Source organism: Lissotriton vulgaris, chromosome 8 (assembly GCF_964263255.1).
Source record: "Lissotriton vulgaris chromosome 8, aLisVul1.2, whole genome shotgun sequence".
Taxonomy (NCBI): domain Eukaryota; kingdom Metazoa; phylum Chordata; class Amphibia; order Caudata; family Salamandridae; genus Lissotriton; species Lissotriton vulgaris.
Window position 1 is genome coordinate 1,501,995,555 of NC_141696.1, and position 23,332 is coordinate 1,502,018,886.

Sequence of the window (23,332 nt, forward strand, 5' to 3'; positions counted from 1 at the left end):
GGACACTTTGCTTATTTTGAGAGGCCAACAAATGTGGTGAAAGCTTCAACAAAGACACCATTTTAAAGGAGGCTGTGCTACCAATACCCTACCACTTAATGTTCTAGTGATATACTTGTGCAATTGCACTCCGCGATGCATGATTGGCCTGTCTTGGACCCGCCCTCCTCCTGCACAGGCGAAGCTTTCTTTGGACTCTTGCTCCTTATGTAGCAATTGCATTTTACAGAAGATTTATGATTTTAGTGAGGTGAGCTTGATGTTCAGCATCACCACTGTGAACATTGGTTTAGCACCATGGTGGACTCCAGCATCATGGAGGCGGGGGCGGGAGGGGGCGCTTGATTTGTATGAGCTGCATACTTGCAACACGGGGGTACTGGGCACCTACAGGATAAATCGTGGGTGATACTGGCACAGAAGTGCCAGACGTCACTACTAGGAGCGTGAGAAACTTGTATAATTTTCTTTTTTGAGTAATTACACAAAATGATGGCAAAATAATGTGAAATTACACATAATTATGTGAAAAGCAAATCCATCATTTTGTGCTATATTTTAGTGTGAAACGCATACTTGAGTCAATTTGTGGCACGAGGATGTATTTAAACAAGACTACTCAAAACCACAGATGCTCCCGTTTTGTTGTTATTGTGCATTCACCATAAATCTTTTACCACAAATTACTGCAAATGACGCATTTGCAGTACATTTTTACCACAAAAGGTGCAGAATTATGCTAGGTAGGCGTATCAAGAGAGAGAGAGGCCTAGTTAGCTAGTCCAAGTCCCCGTGGGATTATATGTATCATCAAAAGAGACTAGCTGCATGTGACTTCATAGGACTCTGACTTGTTTTGTCAGTAGACACCGTCGTAACTTGCCACCATACATCCTTCTGCCTTGTTTTACCTGCTGACGGTGGCCCAGTTATTAAAATGTAATTTACCCTCGGGTACTGGGACCCCCGCCAAGCCGTTTTAATTTTCACTTCACTAAACCCCGCACTGCACGCTCCGCTGTAATCAGGCGTCGTAGCACACCCGGGACACGCTAGGTGTCACTGGGTGGGCCCGATGATGAAGCATGCCACCAACTAGGTTGGTGGGTGAGGGCTTCATGATCACACCAACAAGGTGTCTACTGACAAAACAAGTCAGAGTCCAACCTGTGAAGTCACATGTAGCTAATTATGCTAGGTGTCATCATGGTTGATTTTGTGAATTTCAAATAACAAGGGTAATGTGAAATACCCAAAATTATGCAAATTACACTGGTGATATTTAAATGATGCCCAATCCTAGCACTTCTCAGGCGCAATGCCCACACCTTGGTTGCATTGAGCACAAAGGAGGTGGGAAGCCTCAGCTTTAACTAGGACGGCATTAGAGGCATAATTTGAGGGTTTTTTATGCCTAATCCTATAATAGCTCATAAAAATCCAGTGAAATAGAAACAGTCCTTCTCCGCAGGGGCGTAACACAGGCCCCCGCAGCCCCTGCAGTGCGGGTGGGCCCCGTGGGTCAGGGGGGGTCAGGGGGCCCCCTGGCCTCACTACTCACAGCAGAGGAAGAAGACAGCTGCAAGCAATGCAGCATTGGGCTTAGGTGCTAGCAGACAGTAGCGGGTTAAATGAAACCTTCTGACTGTATTAACACAGTCTCACCCCCCTGCCCCCCCCCCCGACCCAGGGCCCCCGCCCACGCTCCAAGGGCCCTCTCATGTCTCTCCTGTTGGCAGCCCCCAGCCAGCCAGCACATCACCTCGACCACGAGGGACGGTGCCGTGCCGGCCCGGACTGCCTGTATTTAAACATTAGAGGCGTATCACAGGCAGCCCCGTGCAGGGGGCCCCCACGCTTCAGCCAGGGGCCTGTCCCTCACTCTCAGCACTGACAGTAAGGAACTCCGTTAGCCAGGCCAAACAGTGCACACACGCACCGACGGTGACACAGTGCATGCCTCTATTTTTTTTAACTCTATGGTGGCGGTGCATGCGCACTCCCTGCCGGCCTCCCCGAGCCTTTAAATTATTTAAATAGTTGGTGCACGCGCGCTGCACTGGGCAGGACGGCTCTTTGTCTTCACAACAACATAATTTAAAAATAAAAAAAAAATGGTCCGTGCTCGTGGGCGTGGCGGTGGCCCGTGGCGGCGCGCACTTGTCTATCAGCCTATCAGGTTGCGTCTGCGCGCCGCGGTGCCGCGGTCTTTTTCAGTGGGGGGTGCTCGCCTCGTGACCAGGGTGCCAATTTTGTCACACGCAGCTGCATTGTAGTGCGTGCAGCGCGTGACTTTAGCAGAACCGGACCAGAACGGGTGCAGCCACGAGCCACCGTGGTACTATAGAATAGTACGCACTAGTACTAGACAGCCCCCTGGTCTCTGATGGCAACTTCAAGCCCCTCGCCCAGTCAGTCGCCCCCTGTCTATTCTGCTGCGCTGCCCAGTGCAGTGTGCCCGCCCCGCCCGCTCGCCTTAGCTGCTGCAGACCGTCATCCATTCCAGGCCTAAGGTGAGTGTGAGCGAGTATATACGTCGTGTGTCTGTCCTGCTCACTCAGGACTCTGGAGTCTGTCAGATTCGGACTGCAACGGAGGATGGATCAATCTATCTGTGTTAGATAGACGGGCGGTTAGCTTGGTGGTTTCATGCGCCTACAGCAGTCACCCTAACACTTAAGTGCAATATCATGATCTTTCTGTCTTCCGAGGCCTATAAAGATAGAACAACCCAGTTGGACTAATCTTAACACCTTTCATTTATAATGCAACTGAAAGCTCGTGGTAATGAACATAAGAATTTTAAGTCAGCAGAGGTTTTACAATAAACGGTTCCTAGTACATCCACGACAACAAGAGATAGATCGGTAGTAGTGTGGCCCGAGGTTGTGAGTGAACATATGGTGAGAACACAATTTTGCAGAAACCCACCCCTACTTTAAATCTTGCAGTGAGTACTGTTTCGCCTCCAGGCGCTTGGCTCTCCTCGTATTTATTTATTCAAGTGTTTTTATATAGCGCGGACTTTACCGGAAGGTGTCAGAGCGCTTCACAGTAGGAACAGAACTGATACAAGAGAATATTACAAGTGAACAAATTACAAAAGCATACGTTACGTTTCATGAGGCAAAAGTGACAATCGTGAGCAAACAAAACACAAGAGGAGCAAACGGTGCATTACAGGAGGAAAAAGGTGTTCAAGAGACTGAATGCACAGAGAGGAAAGACAGGTCCCTGCCCCCCTCCAGTACAGAGGGGAGCCCCAGCTTTTAGGACAGCCCCCATTCAACCTACGTGAAACCTACGTCTGAATTGGGACCCTCGGAGACCCCACACATTCTGCAGGGGGGCATCGTTTTGCGTTACACCATTGTACATGTGATAGATGTACATACAAGGGCTCATTGGACATCAGTTATACGGTGAGCAGGTCTCCTAGCAACAGAGCCCTGGGGACCCCCTCCCCCATGCCCCCTCGCAACCCCCTCCACCCCCCAGGACAACACCAGCTTCAGACCCTCCTGGACACTCTGTGGGGCCACGCTGTGACCCTTCCTGCACACGCTAGTAATGTACGGGTTCAACAGATCTTGGGTCATCCTGGGTCCTCGAGGGAGTGAGCACGTGACTGTACTCGCTGCTGTGATAGGTAATATTCAGCTGGCGGAGGATCGAGAATGATTAAGGCCCAAGCAGCCCTGGCGTTGAAGAAGGGTGGAGTGGTCTCTCGGGGTAAATACTGTGAAAAGGACTAACAGGGCTTTTGGCCACCCCTTACCATCCACTAGGCTGCTGTCTTGTCATTCATATTTTCTTTCAGCCCAATATTGTGTGGGGAAATGGGTCCCCCCCCACTTCAACCATTGGCTAACTTCACTGTGCTTGAGGCCGTTCTGTCCTTTAACTAGGACACCTCAATCACAGATTATATCCTCTCAGTACAGGTGCTTTAATGCCAGTAAGCTATTTTTTTAATCCAAAAATATTTTTGATTTAATCCAATCTTCTTTTAAAAAAATTTAATGTTGAAGGCTTAGGAGTTCCCTCAACATCCAGTTTAAAAAAACAAAAACACAAAACAAGAGTTGAACAAGTCAAAAGACTGCCAGCCAACACCAAACCAGTTGCTTTAACCAATGTTTTCTTTAAATCATGTCATTGCTGCCCAGAAGTTTGAAATTATTTGGTACACATTACTCCCCCACCCATCCTGAATTCTGAAAGCACATTCCCTCTGTCACCCACATGAGCCGAGTCACAAACAAGACAAACACGGTCTGCCCTTGAGCATCTGTGAGCGAAGCATTCCTTTGCCAACGGGCAGCGCTCAGAACTGGACTGTTTCACGATTATTGCTCTGTTGTGAGCTTCTTGTCTAAGACAAGATGAATGTCGTCTGGCACCGCCATGAGCCTTACAGACAGTGTTAAGAATGTCGTCTTGTGGCCAAACAGGTCTCCCGAATGTCTATTTGTGTTGTCAATTTCACCCATATTCCAAAGCTTCAATGTCATTTTGTATCGTGTCAGGATAGGAGTGTGGGGGGGGGGGGGGGTATTGGGGAGAGTCCTTAAAGGAAGCCAGCCCTGCCTGCCCGTCAGTGCCCGCAATGATGCACTCAGCCTCGGGGCAGGGCGCAGGCAGCATTGGTCATCAGTGGCAGGTGGTATAGAAATATCCCTCGTTTTAGCACTGGCAGGGCTGGGATCAAGCCAGCCAGGCTGTAGTGGAGAGTCTCAGCCTGGATGTCGATGCGAGATGGAGGGGTGGGGGGGGTAGAGTGGGGGGGGGGGGGGGGGGGCGAACGAGTACCGGTCCATGAAGTGGTCAGACTATTCTACAGGGTACAGACGGTCAATCTTAGTATTCCCTTCGTTTGTAATTTTTTTTTTTTTTTTGGAGACGTTTATTATTGGTCAAAAAGTGCAGTACATATAGCAAAGCCTACAACCCTGCGGGCCGGCTGCAAAAAAAAATCTGTGCATTGTCGAGGCAGATGTGTACAGGGGAGGGCATTATGCATAGGTTTATTTATTGTCCGGCGTGTCGTGCCACGAGTAAATTATACATAACATGCGCTTTTAGCACTCAGCCATCACTGTAAATGACGTCTCATTTTACATTTTATTTATAAGTGAACCAATAACTTTTCAACAAAAATAAACAGTACCGTGCACATCGGTACGTCCCAGTGTGCCTACGGTTTCAGTGTAGCTCCATGCACCCACGGCGCATGTGGCAGCAATGTCTCTTCAACTTGCTTATGCATGTGCTAGGAGCGCATTAGTGTAGTGAGAGAGCTGCGGCCGTCCCGTGTGGTTAGTTGTAAAGCGGGTGGTGAACAGGGTCAGTGAGCGGCGGCGTCCCACCAGCTGTCTGCTTGTTGCGCGACATGTGTGACAATCGTATGTGTCGCCCCTGCGGCATTTCCGGTGGGTGCCACCCGCTCCCGTGTTCTGTGCCATGTGTTTAGCCTGGGGTGTCTGTCTGTCGCTATGTGGTAGTGGGTATTCCCGTAGCTGGGAAGAACAGGAATGCGAAACCTTCAACATGGGAATGTGCAGAGGGGGTCAGAAGCAGGGGGGGGGGGGGAAGTGTACTCGTGTGGGCTGTGTCAGGGTTGTAGTGTTGAGAGCAGCGTGCAGGTCATTACGTGGTGGAGAGCCCCCATTAGCGTGGCCGACTGTGTTCGCGGCGTATGTGCCGGGGGGTCGGTATCGCTCTCGGGGAGGGGAGGGGGGGGGGGGGGGGGGTGAGCGCGGTGTGCAGCCCTGTCTATGATGTTGTCGCTCGTAGAGGGCCTGCCCGTCTCGGCTGTCGCTGCGCAATTCCCCTGGCCACACCCTCTGCCTGCAGGGACCCCAGGATTTCATCCCAGATGTGTGCAATCGGGAACTGTCTCAGACCCGCTATCTCCTCCCCGCGCAGTGCCGTGCCCTCTGCTTTGGCCCAGTTAACGAAGGATGCATACCAATGCGCGGGAGCTGGCGGTACTCTGCTTTTCCAATGCTTGGTGAGCAGGCGCTTGGCTGTGATAAGGCCTAGGTCCCAGAACCGGGCTTGTGTTTTGTTCTGTTTGGTCCTCTTATACAGCCCAAGAACGCATGCCTCCCACGTGTTGGGTAGTCCCGGGCCTGTGCTGCGTGTCAGGAGTGATGTCACCTCCCCCCAGTAGTTGGACAGTGTCGGGCAGCCCCAAAGCATATGCAGGATGTCAGCATCTAGCAGATCGCATCTGGGACATGCTGCAGTGTCTATTGCGAAGTATTTATTAATTCTGTCTGGTGATAGATATGCCTGGTGTAGTATGTACAGCTGGATGGTGCGGAAGCGGGAGTTACGCGGGACATTCACAGGGCTGGCCAAGACCAGTTTCCATTCTTTATCCGTCCAAGCTCTCCCTCGGTGGATTGCCCACTTGTCCCTAATCTGCTGTGTGGACCTCTGGGTGTGTATGAGGAGCGCCTGTGCCAGCCAGTGCGTGATATGTGAACCTCTGCCCATGACGTGCAGGTATTGGATCAAGTGGTGGAGCGGTGGCTCCTCCTGGATATCTCCCCAGGATATCATGTACGTCCTCACCACTGACGCGTGGAGCAAGAATTGTCCTGCCGGCAGGCCTGTGCCCTCCGATAGTTCCGCAAATGGGAGCAAGGCCCCGTCCGCGTATAAGTCGCCCATCGTCTCCACCCCGGCAGCGACCCAGGGTTCCAAGCTGCGCGACGACACCATCCCATTCCTCCGGGGGGTGCCCAGCAGGGGAAGGGCGGGAGCGTAAGGTCTGACATTCTTTGTCAGCTTCAAGCTGCGGAGGAAGCATTTGCGGGCTACGGCCATTTGCAGGGGCAGAGGGCGTGGTCCCTTGGTCAGTGGATGAAACAGCGCGCACACCTGCTGGTGCGTCCATTGGTAGTCTGCGTCGGCAGTGTCGTCTAGGTGTGAGTCGCTGAGCCAGTACGTAACCCATTGCAGCTGCGCTGCCAGGTAGTACAGCTCCATATTGGGGACCGCCATCCCTCCCTCCGCCGTCGGGGAATACAATTTCGTCAGGGCCACTCGTGGGCGCCCCGTGTTCCAAAGTAAGCCGCGAAGCATCGACTCTAGATCGCGGAAGATCCTCGTGGGGACATACGTCGGGATATTTGCAAAGTGGTAGAGTAGTCTCGGTAGCGCAATCATTTTAGACAGAGCGATCCGGCTGGGCACATTCAAGGGCAGCGTCTTCCAGAAGTTCATCTGGGCCCTCAGTGAGGACACGGCGCGTACCAGGTTGCCTTCTAGTATATCCTGCGGGTCTCTGTAAATATGCAGCCCGAGGTACTTGAATGTGGTCGGGTACCAGGTAAGTCGGGCGCCACCGAGGTGCACCTCGCATTCCTCCAGATCCGGGCTGAAGGCGTATACTCCGGATTTGGTCCAGTTGACCCTGAGGCCCGATACCTCCTCAAAGGTCCGGAATATGTCCGACAGCATCGCAGGCACCGCGGCGAGGTCTCGCACATAGAGTAACAGGTCGTCTGCATATAGCGAGACCGTGTGCACCCCGTCTGCCAGCGGGATCCCCCAATCCCCTCCTTTGTCCCGTAGTAGGGCAGCCAGGGGTTCGATGGCCAGGGAGAAGAGAAGGGGCGACAGAGGGCAGCCTTGTCTGGTGCCCCTGTGTACCCGCACCGCCTCGGACAGCAACCTGCCCGTCCGCACGCGGACGCTAGGCCTCTGGTACAGCAGCCCGACCATATCCATGAAGGCATCTCCTACGCCGAGTTTTCCCAACACCGCTCCCAGGTACGGCCACTCCACCGAGTCGAAGGCCTTCTCCAGGTCCAAGACGAGGCATCCCGACCTCGGCCAGTGTGTTGTGGCCGCCTCCTGGACTCTGAAGAGGCGACGCAGGTTACGGGAGGTGCTCCTAGCTGGCATGAACCCGTTCTGGTCTGCGTGAACCAGGGTCGGGACCTCCAGGGTCAGGCGGCGGGCCAGCAGGGAGGTGAATATTTTGTAATCCGTGTTTAACATGGCTAAAGGCCTGTATGACCCCATATTCGTGCCGTCCCTGCCTGGCTTCAGCAGTGAAACCAGGTTCGCCTCGTTTAGTGAAGTTGGGAGCGCCGAGTCTTCGATCGCATGGGTATAGAGCTTGAGCATCTCCGGGATCAATATGTCCGAGCAAGCCTTAAAGAACTCAGCAGGCAGGCCATCGGGGCCAGGAGACTTGCCGTTAGACAATGCGAAGATAGCCTCTCGCATCTCCTCCTGGGTGAATGGTCCCCCAAGATCCTCCTGTTGCGCATCCGTCAGGGAGGGAAGTTGGACACCTGCGAGGAAATCCGCGACTGTGACTGCGGAAACCCTCATCTGTGACCTGTACAGGGCCTGATAGTGTCCCACAAACGCCTGGTGTATCTTGCTCTGCGTGTATACTATCTCCCCTCCAGTTGTCCTAATAGCGGACACCGGTTCCGTGCGGGATTCCTGTTTGACCAGCCACGCCAGCAGTCTCCCCGGCTTGTCGCCGTGTTGGTGCACCCGCGCGGAGTGGGCCGCAAAATTGACGTGTCTCAGCCTTTCTAGTAGTGTCGTATGTTCCTCGCGGGCCTCCCGCAGCCTGTCGTCCGTGCCGGCCACTGCTTCCCGCTCCCAACGGAGCAAGTCCGCCTCCACCTTGCTCAGATCCGCCTCTAATTTCTTCTGTATGCTCCCTTGTGTGCCCAGGCAGTGACCACGTATCACCACTTTAAAGGCGTCCCATTCCACACTTGGAGAGGACGCGGTGCCTGAGTTGTCGGTGAAGTACTGTGCCACTCGGGCCTGGAGGGCGTCTCTGAAGGGGGCGTCCAGTAGCAGAGCGGGCTGCAACCGCCACGTGGGTATGGGCGGGTGTGGGCGTTCCCAAGCTATCGCCAACGTGTGTGGGTTATGGTCTGAGTGTGTCCGGCCGAGGTAATGTGTCTCAGTGATGTGTGGGAGCATTTCTGCTGTCACCATGAATCTGTCCAGGCGGACATGTAGCGCGTGTGCCCCCGAGTAATATGAGTATACCCTGGTGTCTGGGTGGTGTGCGCGCCACGCATCTCTGAGGTCCCACTGCATTGCCCACCCTGTGAAAGCCTTCGTTGCCCCCAAGGACGTGGCGTCTGGTCTGGGCGGGGTCGAGCGGTCCAGTACAGGGTCTAGCACTGCGTTGTAGTCACCTCCCAGTACCCAGGGGACTCCATGCCAGGGCGCTAATTTTCCCGAGAGGTGTGTCAGGAAGCTTCCCTGGTCTGTGTTTGGAGAGTACACGGACGCCAGGACCACTGGCTGCCCGTCCAACCGACCCCTCACTAGCACATATCTCCCCCCCTGGTCTGTTATCACTTCTGTCATTGTGAAAGGGGTACCCGGCCTAACCCAAAGTAGTGTCCCACGAGCAAACGAGGAGTATTCTGTGGCGTACAGTTGACCCCTCCATCTGCGTCTTAGTGCAACCACCTCCGCCCCGCATAGATGTGTCTCTTGCAAGAGTGCGATCTGTACCTGCTGCCGCTTCAGGTATGAGTATATTTGGTATCTGCGCGCGGGTGTGTGCATGCCCCTGATATTCCAAGTGCATATTTTAATCGAAGTCATGTTGGTGGTGCGTACCTCTCCCCATCTTTCGCACTGACAGCAGCTCCGCCCGGGGCTCTCCCATTGTCAATCTCAACATGCCCATCTCCGCCCCCCGTAGTACACTTAGCATCGTCCTGGTAGACATTAGGTAGGGGAAAAACATTAGATAACAGTAACCAACTGTGGGTGTGACCCACTAAAATACCAAAGGGGCAGTGGCGAAACGGGCCACCGTCCATAATCTCAAGTGAGATGGACAACAGTTCCAGTCTAAGGGGCAGTGCGCATAAGCACGGTTGAGGCCAAGAGGAAGTTAAGGTTGTGAAAGGGATTCTAGTTCCATCCCCGAGCCTCTAGTTGCAAGTCTTTTACCGGGCTCTAGCCGTACCCGCCGACGGCCAGGGACTGGCACGGGTCCGGGGGCAACCCCGCCAACCCCAACCCCACCAATCGCCAGTTCCACTCATGCAGTACTCACTGTTCCTGTGGTCCACTGTCCGTTCGGTAGGCATGGGGGGGAGGGGCACTCCCCTTGTCATACCTGGCGTCTGTTGTGTCGCAGCGTCTCAATGGCCTTTCGCCTCTCCCCCCTCGCCTGTGCGGCCATGGTGCATACTTCTCTAGTGGAGTCAGTGGACCAGATCAGAGGTTTGTGGCGTGACCACCGGCAAGTCTACAGAGATCTGCGAGTTTGGAATCCCGTAGATGGCTTCATCATCGTCGCTGGGCGCTGTCTGTTGTCCGTCCTCGGGGTGTGAGTCCTGGGAGAGCGGGTTGCTGAGCTGGGAGACTATCCGCAGTGCGTCACGCTGTTCCTGGAGCATCTGATCCAGCGGGGGAGAGTGTCGCGATCCTTCATCCGCTCGCTGGGACTGTTGGGCTCCACGTCTCCGGCGGTTACGTGGGCCTCGCCTCCTGGGCCTCGCCTCGCCCCCACGAGTGTGCTTGGGCGCCGAGTCCGTGCCTCCGTCCAGCCACTCGCTGACCTCCCCGGGTGTCCCGAAGAAGTAGGTGTTGTCTCCCGCTACCACTCTCAGCTTCGCAGGGAAGAGTAGGGAGTATTTGAGGCCTGCAGTGCGTAGCCTCCTCTTAACTTCCAGGAAGTCGTGCCTCTGGCGTTGCACCTGGATGGTGTAGTCGGGGAAAAACATAATGGACGCATTGTCAATGCGTATTTCACCCATGCGCCTCGTTTCCCGCAGAACCGCATCCCGGTCCCTGTAGTTCAGTATCCTGAAGAGCAGTGGTCGTGGGTTGGCGCCCGTCGTGTAGGGCCTGGTCGGCACTCGGTGTGCGCGTTCCACGACAAAGTGAGGCGATAGCGTGCCCTCGGGCAACAGGGTCCGCAGCCATTCTTCCACATGCTGCGCTGGGTGGTTCCCCTCCCATTTTTCCGGGACGCCTACGAGTCTAATGTTATTTCGTCTCGCCCTCCCTTCCGCATCCTCAGCCCTGTCCTCCAGGAACTCTACTCTATTCAGGAGGTCCTGTACCTGCTTGTCCGTTTGGGTGACTTTGGGTTCGATCTCTTTCACCTCGCCCTCCAGGGCCTTGGTTCGGTCGGACAGCTTCCTGTGGTCGTCCCGCAGGAGGGTCAGGTCCACAGCCACGCCGTCTATCTTGGACTCCAGGGACGTTCTGGTTTGCTGGAGCGATTGCTCCATTCGCTCTACGGCCGCCAGCACGCTGTCTAGTCTCGTGGCCAAGTGCTCGGCAGCCATTTTGTCGAGTTGCTTGCTTGTTTTCCCTTTCGGCGGTGCCCCACCAGTCCCGGTGCGGGTCCGCACCCCTCCTGACATGTGCGGGGGTGTACGTCCAGCAAAGTCTTTTTCTCCGCCCCTCAGGTGGCACCACCGAGATCACCCTCCGCCGGTGCCAAGGGTCCGTTGGTCCGGGGTTCCCCCTTCAACTGTGGTTGACGTCGTCGTAGGGAGAGCTGTGGGGGTCCAGTGGGTCACCTCCTCTCCGCAGTCCAGCTGCGCCACGCAGCCCGTAGCGTATCAATCACCCCAAGGGTCCGGGTGTCTCGTGTGTGGCCGGCGGCGTCCGCACGTCCCTTTCCCCTCTTCACAGGTGTCTTTGCATGTGGGGGGGAGGGGGGGTCTGCTGGCGCCCCTCCAGGTGCCCTCACCGTCAGTAGTTGCAATGCGTGGGTAAGGCGTGTGTGGTTCCGCCTCCCCGGTCCCACTGTGCCCGGCCACAGGTCCGTGACTCTCCGGGCAGCGCCTGATGCCGTGCTGTGCCCTAGGGCCCGCCTGACTCTCCCTCTTCTCGCCGGGTCAGGTCGTGCACCCCAGGCGCCACAGACAGTCGCTTCTGAGCTGTGGCGTAGGCGTAGTCGTTCACTGGGTGGGGCAGGGGGGGTAGGGCCGGGTCTCCGCTGGACCCTCAGTGTACGCCCCCAGTGCGGCAGTGTTTCGCTGGCAGCCCCCGGGGAGCGCGAGTCAAGCGTGGCGGCAAGTTGTGGGCGGCCTCTCGATCCCGGTCCCCTCGCGGCGGCCCTCTTGCCTGTGTCTCCCCAGGTAGTGCCCGGTGGCTTGCGATGTCCCAGGGGCCCCCCGACTCGCCCCGTCCTCACCGGGTCTGTTCGCGCCCCCGGGTGTCCTCAGGCGCATCGGCAGCAGTCCCGCTGGGGCTGCGATGCGGGCGGTGTGTCTCCGCTGTCCGTTGGTCACTGGGCAGGTCAGCGGCGGCCGGGCTGGGTCACCGCCGGACCCTCAGCGTCGTCCCTCGTTGCGGCGGCCGTCCCGTTGCTGCCCTCGGAGGTGTGCGGGCCGGGGCCTGTATGCTAGGCCCAAGCCCCGGTCACTCGTGGTTGCTCTGCCGACCGGGAGGTCTCCGGGTCCGCAGGAGAGTCACAGGATAGGCCGGGGTCTGACCCGACGGGGCCTCGGAGCAGAAGTCGGCCAGATCGCCGAGATGACCTTCACGTTTGTCCGCCTGCAGTTTCCGGCGGCCTCGGTTCAATGTGGCGGATAATCGGCTCGGGGGAAGGGGAGCTATTCACGGAGCTCTACCCGAGCACGTCCTCCGCCATTGCGTGCTTAGCCACGCCCCCTCCCTTCGTTTGTAATGAGCAGGTTTAGAATGGAGACTCTGACTTTTGTTTGATGATTGGTAGTTGTACCTAATTGAGTAAGACTGAGTAAAAGGTATTGCTTGCACTTTTGTTCTGAGTGTGAAGGTTTGGACTCAGCTAGAAACATGTTATTGATAAGAGTGCGCTTACGTCTTGTTCCACAAATACTTTGTTGTCACAAGATTATTTAACCCCGCATCCCCTGCATGCAGTATGGCGGGTCGCTGGCCTGAGAGCTCTAGACTGGCAAAGAGGATGGGAGGGGGGCCCCCTCCATGTAGTTTGCAGGGGGGCCCCCTCAAGTTTTGTTACGCCACTGCTTCTCCGTATGAACATATAAGCACTGATAAACACATGCGCATCCACAAACTAAAATACCGCTCAAAGAAAATAAACTGAGAGAGAAAGTCTCCATTGTATTTCTTCTTGAATGTAAAGCAGGTTCAAAAGTCTTGCGTGACTTAAAGTGTGACCCTTGCGCTGGGGACACTTCGCAGCAGTGGCGTTCCAGCAGCAGCAGCACTTTCAAGCAGCCAGACAAGAAGTGCCGAAGAGCAGCGGCACGCGCTGAAGGCGCCAGGGGTCAGGGGTTTTAGAATACAGCGCTACAGCGTCATCCTGAGACCTTCAAAATGTGAGGTGCTCAGGGCATAATATGTCCTAAGGAATAGATGAATGACCCCCCCACCCCCCAGCCCAACTGCCTCCAGGAGTTTGCTTAATCAAAGACATCTGAATATGACACTTTCTTCCTTTCTTAGAGTCCAAAGAGAGTGAGGGTGAGAGGTAATGAGATGTGAGAGCCCGAGAGAGTCTGTGAGAGAGAGAGAGAGAGTGCAAAACACAGACTGCTATGCTCGGCACAGTTTACCATCAGGCACTCTGGCAGTGGGAAGGCGCTGCATGTTATGTGCATTATAACAATCTCTGCATCTTGGTTTCTAAGCACTTGAAAAATACGGATTTTGTCTATTTGGGAGCTAGGCAGCTGAAAAGCCACAAACAATCACTGATTTCAAAAAGTTTGGAAACCACTGAGAAAACACCACTGAAATCCACGAAAAAGAAACACAAAGCAGAAAACCCTGGGCGTAATGTAGGGAAATATGCAGAGGGGAGAGTTATGGAGAATCGTTTACACAGCGCCAAACCACTTAAGTCTCGCAGCGCTATAAGAGTAGGAAACTCATTGAGATACGAAACAATAACTCTTAGCAGGAGGACAGAATGAGCGGACCAACCAGGAATCAGCCCTGACACATGTTTGCTAGCACCGGCCTCTGCAATAGACACCTTCACCCACTGAGCTATCCTCCCAAGGACAGAGGTGGGAAACCATGAAAAGGAAGAGAAAGGGATGTGAAAGGCAGTAACGAGGGCACTGGGCAGTATGATGTGACGGTATAAACCGGGCAGTAACAAACGAGAGATAAAGCACCCTCTACATATAATGGTGTGCACGCGCTGGGACAGCCAACGCCCGAGAGGAGTTAACTTCAAAGTTACAGCAACTTTGTAAACAAACGTGGTGAAGGGTGACACGTGACTTGTGGTGGGAGAGGGCCCGCCATTTTAAATGTAAAGAGAAGGCTACAGCTGTGGGGTGTGTGAGGTTCAAGGGCTGACATGACAAGGGGATAGGGCTACATGTGGGGGTGCACTCTTGATTGCCGCGGGTAGGAGAAATGAGACCCAGGGGAAGAAAGGCATCTGCTCAAGATCACACAGTTTGCTGACCACAATAAAGGGTTGTGGCATTCACGTGTATTGGTAGGAGATATCTTGGCGCTGGATAACAGATGTTAGAGCCCGCCTCCCTGGTGGGAGTGAGCAAAAGAAGGGGGGTTGAGGAGCATGTGGGAGGCGGGAGGAGCAGGAGAGGAAGCATGGTGAGAAGAGTCACGATAGGGTCGTGGAAAGGGGAGGAGGAGAGGTAGAGAGCAGACCTCTAGGCACTTTAGAAGCGGCTGAGAGCGGCAGGACTGACCTTTACGGCGAGGCGGCTCCGGGAGACACCGGCAGCGTCAGATGCTCCAGCAGGCGGGCGCCAGCTGTGGAGAGAGGCGCAGCGCCACCTGCGGAGACAGAGGGCTTCAGGGCGCACGGTGGGGCTTCATCTTCTAGCCCTGGACCTGCCGATGCTGCTGTGGGGCGGGAGCGGCCCCCGCCCGAGCCTGGCCAAAGTGAAGGGCTTCCCCCAGTCAGTCACGGAGCTCTGCGGGGCGACCGAGAGCAGGGGCAGAGCCGGCCCGGACCCCTCCCCGGGCTCCGGATCAATGACTTGTCCTTACTCTGATCCCGGAGCCTTCTGGAGCTGAGGACCTATGGCGTGTCCATCACTGAGCCCAGAGGCCCCGGGAGCTGAAGAGCAGCGACCTGTCCTTGTCCCTGTCTCCGGAGCCTCATGGAGCTGAGAGCAGCGACTCGAACCCCTGACTCTAGAGAGTCCTAGAGCTGACGGGCAGTCGCGAGTCCATGTTCCTGACACTCCTCGAGCCGAAGACCTGTGACGTGTCCTTTCTATGGCTCCAGAGCAGTCTAGAGCTCCTGTGACTTGTCCTTCCCCTGAGTCCAGAGCAGTCTAGAGCTCCTGTGACGTGTCCTTCCCCTGACTCCAGAGCAGTCTAGAGCTCCTGTGACTTGTCCTTCCCCTGACTCCAGAGCAGTCTAGAGCTCCTGTGACTGTCCTTCCCCTGACTCCGGAGCAGTCTTGAGCTCCTGTGACGTGTCCTTCCCCTGACTCCAGAGCAGTCTAGAGCTCCTGTGACTTGTCCTTCCCCTGACTCCAGAGCAGTCTAGAGCTCCTGTGACTTGTCCTTCCCCTGACTCCAGAGCAGTCTAGAGCTCCTGTGACTGTCCTTCCCCTGACTCCGGAGCAGTCTAGAGCTCCTGTGACGTGTCCTTCGCCTGACTCCAGAGCAGTCTAGAGCTCCTGTGACTTGTCCTTCTCCTGACTCTGGAGCAGTCTCGAGCTCCTGTGACGTGTCCTTCCCCTGACTCCAGAGCAGTCTTGAGCTCCTGTGACGTGTCCTTCCCCTGACTCCAGAGCAGTCTAGAGCTCCTGTGACTGTCCTTCCCCTGACTCCGGAGCAGTCTTGAGCTCCTGTGACGTGTCCTTCCCCTGACTCCAGAGCAGTCTAGAGCTCCTGTGACTTGTCCTTCCCCTGACTCCAGAGCAGTCTAGAGCTCCTGTGACTTGTCCTTCCCCTGACTCCAGAGCAGTCTAGAGCTCCTGTGACTGTCCTTCCCCTGACTCCGGAGCAGTCTAGAGCTCCTGTGACGTGTCCTTCGCCTGACTCCAGAGCAGTCTAGAGCTCCTGTGACTTGTCCTTCTCCTGACTCTGGAGCAGTCTCGAGCTCCTGTGACGTGTCCTTCCCCTGACTCCAGAGCAGTCTTGAGCTCCTGTGACGTGTCCTTCCCCTGACTCCAGAGCAGTCTCGAGCTCCTGTGACTTGTCCTTCCCTTGACTCCAGAGCAGTCTAGAGCTCCTGTGACCTGTCCTTCCCCTGACTCCAGAGCAGTCTAGAGCTCATGTGACTGTCCTTCCCCTGACTCCGGAGCAGTCTCGAGCTTCTGTGACTTGTCCTTTCCCTGACTCCAGAGCAGTCTAGAGCTCCTGTGACGTGTCCTTCCCCTGACTCTGGAGCAGTCTAGAGCTCTTGTGACTTGTCCTTCCCCTGACTCCAGAGCAGTCTAGAGCTCCTGTGACTGTCCTTCCCCTGACTCCAGAGCAGTCTAGAGCTCCTGTGACTGTCCTTCCCCTGACTCCAGAGCAGTCTAGAGCTCCTGTGACGTGTCCTTCCCCTGACTCCAGAGCAGTCTAGAGCTCCTGTGACGTGTCCTTCCCATGACTCCAGAGCAGTCTAGAGCTCCAGTGACGTGTCATTCCCCTGACTCCAGAGCAGTCTAGAGTTCCTGTGACGTGTCCTTCCCCTGACTCCAGAGCAGTCTAGAGCTCCTGTGACTTGTCCTTCCCCTGACTCCAGAGCAGTCTAGAGCTCCTGTGACATGTCGTTCCCCTGACTCCAGAGCAGTCTAGAGCTCTTGTGACGTGTCCTTCCCCTGACTCGAGAACAGTCTAGAGCTCCTGTGACTGTCCTTCCCCTGACTCTGGAGCAGTCTGGAGCTCCTGTGATGTGTCCTCCCCCTGACTCCAGAGCAGTCTAGAGCTCCTGTGACTGTCCTTCCCCTGACTCTGGAGCAGTCTAGAGCTCCTGTGATGTGTCCTCCCCCTGACTCCGGAGCAGTCTAGAGCTCCTGTGTGTGTCCTTCCCCTGACTCCAGAGCAGTCTCGAGCTCCTGTGACGTGTTCTTCCCCTGACTCTGGAGCAGTCTAGAGCTCCTGTGACGTGTCCTTCCCCTGACTCCAGAGCAGTCTCGAGCTCCTGTGACTTGTCCTTCCCTTGACTCCAGAGCAGTCTAGAGCTCCTTTGACTTGTCCTTCCCCTGACTCCAGAGCAGTCTAGAGCTCCTGTGACTGTCCTTCCCCTGACTCCAGAGCAGTCTAGAGCTCCTGTGACGTGTCCTTCCCCTGACTCCAGAGCTGTCTAGAGCTCCTGTGACTTGTCCTTCCCTTGACTCCAGAGCAGTCTAGAGCTCCTGTGATGTGTCCTTCCCTTGACTCCAGAGCAGCCTAGAGCTTCTGTGACGTGTCCTTCCCTTCCCCTGACTCCAGAGCAGTCTAGAGCTCATGTGACGTGTCCTTCCCCTGACTCCAGAGCAGTCTAGAGCTCCTGTGACTTGTCCTTCCCTTGACTCCAGAGCAGCCTAGAGCTCCTGTGACGTGTCCTTCCCTTCCCCTGACTCCAGAGCAGTCTAGAGCTCATGTGACGTGTCCTTCCCCTGACTCCAGAGCTGTCTAGAGCTCCTGTGACGTGTCCTTCCCCTGACTCCAGAGCAGTCTAGAGCTCCTGTGATGTGTCCTTCCCTTCCCCTGACTCCAGAGCAGTCTAGAGCTCATGTGACGTGTCCTTCCCCTGACTCCAGAGCTGTCTAGAGCTCCTGTGACTTGTCCTTCCCTTGACTCCAGAGCAGTCTAGAGCTCCTGTGACGTGTCCTTCCCTTGGCTCCAGAGCAGCCTAGAGCTCCTGTGACGTGTCCTTCCCCTGACTCCAGAGCAGTCTAGAGCTCCTGTGACGTGTCCTTCCCTTCCCCTGACTCCAGAGCAGTCTAGAGCTCCTGTGACGTGTCCTTCCCTTGGCTCCAGAGCAGCCTAGAGCTCCTGTGACGTGTCCTTCCCCTGACTCCAGAGCAGTCTAGAGCTCATGTGACGTGTCCTTCCCCTGACTCCAGAGCTGTCTAGAGCTCCTGTGACGTGTCCTTCCCCTGACTCCAGAGCAGTCTAGAGCTCCTGTGATGTGTCCTTCCCTTCCCCTGACTCCAGAGCAGTCTAGAGCTCATGTGACGCGTCCTTCCCTTGACTCCAGAGCAGTCTAGCGCTGGATTCTCGACACTTGTCCGCTGTGACCCTGGATCCTCTTTGCACTGCAGATGGTGCAGCCTCTGAGGTTGGCTCCAGTTCACACTCCTTCCTCCCCGGCCAGAGCCCCCCGGAGCCGTGAGGGGAGGGGTCCCGTGCCGTGTCTGCTGCCTCTGCTGGGGCTAGAGAGGGTCGGTACCCAGTCCTGGTATCACGGGTCTGCACACCCAGGGGGCCCCTCGGTGCCCGGTCATGGCTGGCATATGTCCGGCACCAAGTCTGGAATTCACCCGGCCTTCTTCAGACCTCCCGCTTCACAGGAACCTGCCGAGTGCACCAGCGAGCGGGGCATTAACAAACTCCCGCGCACAGACAAGTGAGTAAATGCCCCGTCCCTGCCCCAGGCGCTGGAGGGGGCGTGGCCTGAGCGGACACCATGCGGCGCCCAACCTCTGCCCAGAGAGTATGGGGGCAGGCTCGGCGCGCGGAGGGGAACAGCTGGAGAGGACACATCTGAACATTTTAAAACAGCTCTGACTGAGAGGGTCGAGGGGTTCGATGCGCCCCCCCCCCCACCAGACCACAAGCTCCCCTTCTTCATCGAACTGGAGACCCCTGCAGCTGGTGGCAGGGCCCCACTGAGCAGAGTCGAGGGGTGCCTCTTGTTAATCACCTCAGAGACCCCTAGACCTCTGCTTCCAGATGTTGCACAGCCCCCGCCCCGCCCCCCTCACACACACCCACAGCCCCCGCCCCCTCACACACACCCACAGCCCCCGCCCCGCCCCCTCACACACTCACAGCCCCTGCCCCGCCCCCCTCACACACACCCACAGCCCCCGCCCCTCGCTGCCCCATTTCAACTCACCCCTGTCCTCGGTGCTGGGCTGGGCGGCAGCGGCGTGGGGGGCGCAGCCCGCAGCTGCCTCTGCAGAGATGAGCTCTCATCGGTGAGCGCCGAACCCACCCAGCTACCTCCTCCCCGGTGCGGAACTTCTCGACCGAGTTCCCACTGTTGAACCCCTGTGCACGGAGCTGTCCCGTGCTCGGTTGCTGTTTTTAGAGCCCTTGTATCCGGAGCTGTCCTCTGCTCCGTGCTGAAGTCAAAACCACTGTGCACGGAGATGTTCTGTGCCCGGTGCTGAACGTCAAGCCCCTGTATACGGACGAAGCTATCCCGTGCTCGGTGCTGAACTCAAACCCCCTGTGCACGGAGCTGTCCTGTGCTCGGTGCTGAAGTCAAATACTTTGTGCATGGAGCTATCCTGTGCACGGAGCTGTCCTGTGCCCGGTGCTGAACGCAAAGCTTCCTGTGCACGGAGCTGTCCCGTGCTCGGCGCTGAACTCGAAGCCTTCTGTGCACGGAGCTGTCCTGTGCTCGGTGCTGTATTTAAAGCCCCTGTGCACGGAGCTGTCCTGTGCCCGGTGCTGAACTCAAATACTTTGTGCATGGAGCTATCCTGTGCATGGAGCTGTCCTGTGCCCGGTGCTGAACGCAAAGCTTCCCGTGCACGGAGCTGTCCCGTGCTCGGCGCTCAACTCGAAGCCTTCTGTGCACGGAGCTGTCCTGTGCTGAACTCAAATACCTTGTGCATGGAGCTATCTGTGCACGGAGCTGTCTTGTGCCCAGTGCTGTCCCGTGCTCGGTGGTAAACTTAGAGCCCCCAGTGTCCGCCCTGCAGCCGCTGCCCGCCCCCCTGTGCTCGGCGCTGACCTGCCCTCTACAGAGGGGGCACCTCGCAGAAGCGCTTCCTTCTTCCTCCCCCGATGCCCTCTGCTGTGAAGTCTCAGTGGCTGCACCCTCTTCCTCGCTGCCAGCCCGGGGGGCTCCGAACACTCTCCCGCCCCTGTGCCAGTCTCCGGTTCTTCCTGTGCCCCCTCTCTCACGCCCGTCGCTCAGCTGCCCTCTCCCAGACTGACTCTCCCTCCTTCAGAAGAGCGTGGCACGGGGGCGGGGACCTGAGAAACGGGGGGGGTGGGGGGGGGGTCTGAACACGTCCTCGGGAGGGTAGATGGACCACCTGGAGCAGGGGTTCTGGGCCCCTGAAACAGCACCGAGGGCAGATGCACCCAGGGAAAAGAGCGGCACCCCAGGAGGAGGGGAGCTGTACACATGGATAAAGGGGAGCTGCACCCCGGGAGGAGGAGAGGTGCACCCCATGACGAAGGGTGCAGGGTGCTGTACTTCAGGAGAGAGAGCTCGGCATCCCAGGGGGAGGGGAGCTGCACCTCAAAAGGAGGGGAGCTGTGCCCCAGGAGGAAGTGAGCTGCAGCCCAGGAGAAAGGGAGCTGCACCCCAGGAGGAGGGGAGCTGCACCACAGGAGAAGGGGAGCTGCACCCCAGGAGGAGGGGAGCTGCACCCCAGGAGAAGGGGAGCTGCACCCCAGGAGAAGTGGAGCTGCACCCCAGGAGGAGTGGAGCTGCACCCCAGGAGAAGTGGAGCTGCACACCAGGAGAAGTGGAGCTGCACCCCAGGAGGAGGGGAGCTGCGCCCCAGGAGGAGGAGAGCTGCACCCCAGGAGGAGGAGAGCTGCACCCCAGGAGGAGGAGAGCTGCACCGCAGGAGAAAGGGAGCTGCACCCCAGGAGGAGGGGAGCTGCACCACAGGAGAAGGGGAGCTGCACCCCAGGAGGAGGGGAGCTGCACCCCAGGAGAAGGGGAGCTGCACCCCATGAGGAGGGGAGCTGCACCCCGGGAGAAGGGGAGCTGCACCCCAGGAGGAGGGGAGCTGCACCCCAGGAGGAGGGGAGCTGCACCCCAGGAGGAGGGGAGCTGCACCCCAGGAGGAGGGGAGCTGTACCCCATGAGGAGGAGAGCTGGACCCCAGGAGGAGGGGAGCTGCACCCCAGGAGGAGGGGAGCTGCACCCCAGGAGAATTGGAGCTGCACCCCATGGAGGAGGTGAGCTGCACCCCAGGCGGAGAGAGCTGCACCCAAGGAGGAGGAGAGCTGTACCTCAGGAGGAAGTGAGCTGCAGCCCAGGAGGAGGGGAGCTGCACCCCATGAGGAGGGGAGCTGCACCACAGGAGAAGGGGAGCTGCACCCCAGGAGGAGGGGAGCAGCACCCCAGGAGAAGGGGAGCTGCACCCCATGAGGAGGGGAGCTGCACCCCGGGAGAAGGGGAGCTGTGCACAAGGGTAAAGGGAGCTGCACCTCAGGAGAATGGGAGCTGCATCTCAGGAGGAAGGGAACTGCACCCCAGGAGAAGGGGAGCTGCACCCCATGAGGAGGGGAGCTGCACCCCGGGAGAAGGGGAGCTGTGCACAAGGGTAAAGGGAGCTGCACCTCAGGAGAATGGGAGCTGCATCTCAGGAGGAAGGGAGCTGCACCCAGGAAGGAGGGAGCTGCACCCCATGGAGGAGGGGAGATGCACCCAAGGAGGAGGGGAGCTGCACCCCAGGAGGAGGGAAGCTGCACCCTAGGAGGAGGGGAGGTGCACCCCATGACGAGGGGTGCCGGGTGCTGTACTTCAGGAGAGAGAGCGCGGCAGACCTTGGAGAGGGGAGCTGCACCTCAAAAGGAGCGGATCTGTACCCCAGGAGGAAGTGAGTTGCAGCCCAGGAGAAAGGGAGCTGCACTACAGGAGGAGGGGAGCTGCACCCTAGGAGGAGGGGAGCTGCAGCCCAGGAGAAAGGGAGCTGCACCCCAGGAGAAGGGGAGCTGCACCCCAGAAGGAGGGGAGCTGCACCCGAGGAGAAGTGGAGCTGCACCCCAGGAGGAGGGGAGCTGCACCCCAGGAGAAGTGGAGCTGCACCCCAGGAGGAGTGGAGCTGCACCCCAGGAGAAGTGGAGCTGCACACCAGGAGAAGTGGAGCTGCACCCCAGGAGGAGGGGAGCTGCACCCTAGGAGGAGGGGAGCTGCAGCCCAGGAGAAAGGGAGCTGCACCCCAGGAGAAGGGGAGCTGCACCCCAGGAGGAGGGGAGCTGCACCCCAGGAGGAGGGGAGCTGCACCCCAGGAGGAGGGGAGCTGCACCGTAGCAGGAGGGGAGCTGCGCCCTGGGAGGAGGGGAGCTGCACCCCAGGAGGAGGGGAGCTGCACCGTAGCAGGAGGGGAGCTGCGCCCTGGGAGGAGGGGAGCTGCACCCCAGGAGGAGGGGAGCTGCACCGTAGCAGAAGGGGAGCTGCACTCCAGGAGAAGTGGAGCTGCACCCCAGGTGGAGGGGAGCTGCACCCCATGAGAAGGGGAGCTGCACCCCGGGAGAAGGGGAGCTGTGCACAAGAGTAAAGGGAGCTGCACCTCAGGAGAATGGGAGCTGCATCTCAGGAGGAAGGTAGCTGCACACAAGCATAATGAGAGCTGTACCTCAGGAGGAGTGGAACTGCACCCCAGAAGGATGGGAGCTACATCCCAGGACGAGGGTAGCTGCACCTCAGGAGGAGGGGAGCTGCACCTCAGGACGAGGGTAGCTGCACCTCAGGAGGAGGGGAGCTGCACCTCAGGACGAGGGTAGCTGCACCTCAGGAGAAGGGTAGCTGTACCTCAGGAGAGAGAGGGCAGCATCCCTGGAGGAGGGTAACTGCACCTCAGGAGGAAGGAGCTGTACCCCAGGAGGAGGAGAGCTGCACCCCAGGAGTAGTTGAGCTGCACCCCAGGAAGAGGGGAGCTGCACCCCAGAGGGAATCTGCACCCCAGAGGGAAGCTGCACCCCAGAGGTGAGCTGCACCCCAGAGGGGAGCTGCACCTCAGGAGGAAGGAGCTGCACCCCAGGAGGAGGGGAGCTGCACCCCAGGAGGAGGGGAGCTGCACCCCAGGAGGAGAGGAGCTGCACCCCAGGAGGATGGCAACAGCCCATTGGAGGTTCTGACACTGCCTGTCTGACCGAATCCCAGGGGAGGGAACTGACCTTGCGGGGGGGGGGGGGGAGTTGGACGTCATGCCAAGAGGTAGTGAGCCCCCAGGAGAAGGACTGCACCCCAGGAGGTGAAGAACTGAACCCACTCCAAAAGAGATGGTGCGGCCCAGTAGGAGCAAACTAAATACCTTTGGAGGGGAGCTGCACACCTGGAGGTGGGGACATGAATCCCTCAGGAGGAAGATCATTGAGCCCCCAGGAGGGGAGCTATAGATCCAAGATGGGAACTGCTGCTCTGTAGGAAGGGAGCAGAACCCCAGGAGGGTATGCAGACAAGGTGGGAGGGAGAGAGGGAACTGAACACCCAAGAGGAGAGCTGCAACTCCATGATGGGAGCTGGGGCTCTGCAGGAGGGGAGCAGAACCCCAGGAGGGAATGCAGACAAGGC

The 23,332-nt window shown here is 57.5% G+C and overlaps 1 protein-coding gene across 1 annotated transcript in view; it reads right to left on the bottom strand.

Moving 5' to 3' along the window:
- DRD3 (dopamine receptor D3) overlaps positions 1 to 19,084 on the bottom strand; it is an 835,727-nt gene extending 816,643 nt beyond the window's left edge. Inside the window, exon 1 of the mRNA XM_086933536.1 lies at positions 18,959 to 19,084. The gene's annotated coding sequence lies outside the window, so the exon portion shown is untranslated. The remainder of the gene's footprint in view (positions 1 to 18,958) is intronic.
- Positions 19,085 to 23,332: the final 4,248 nt, after the last annotated feature.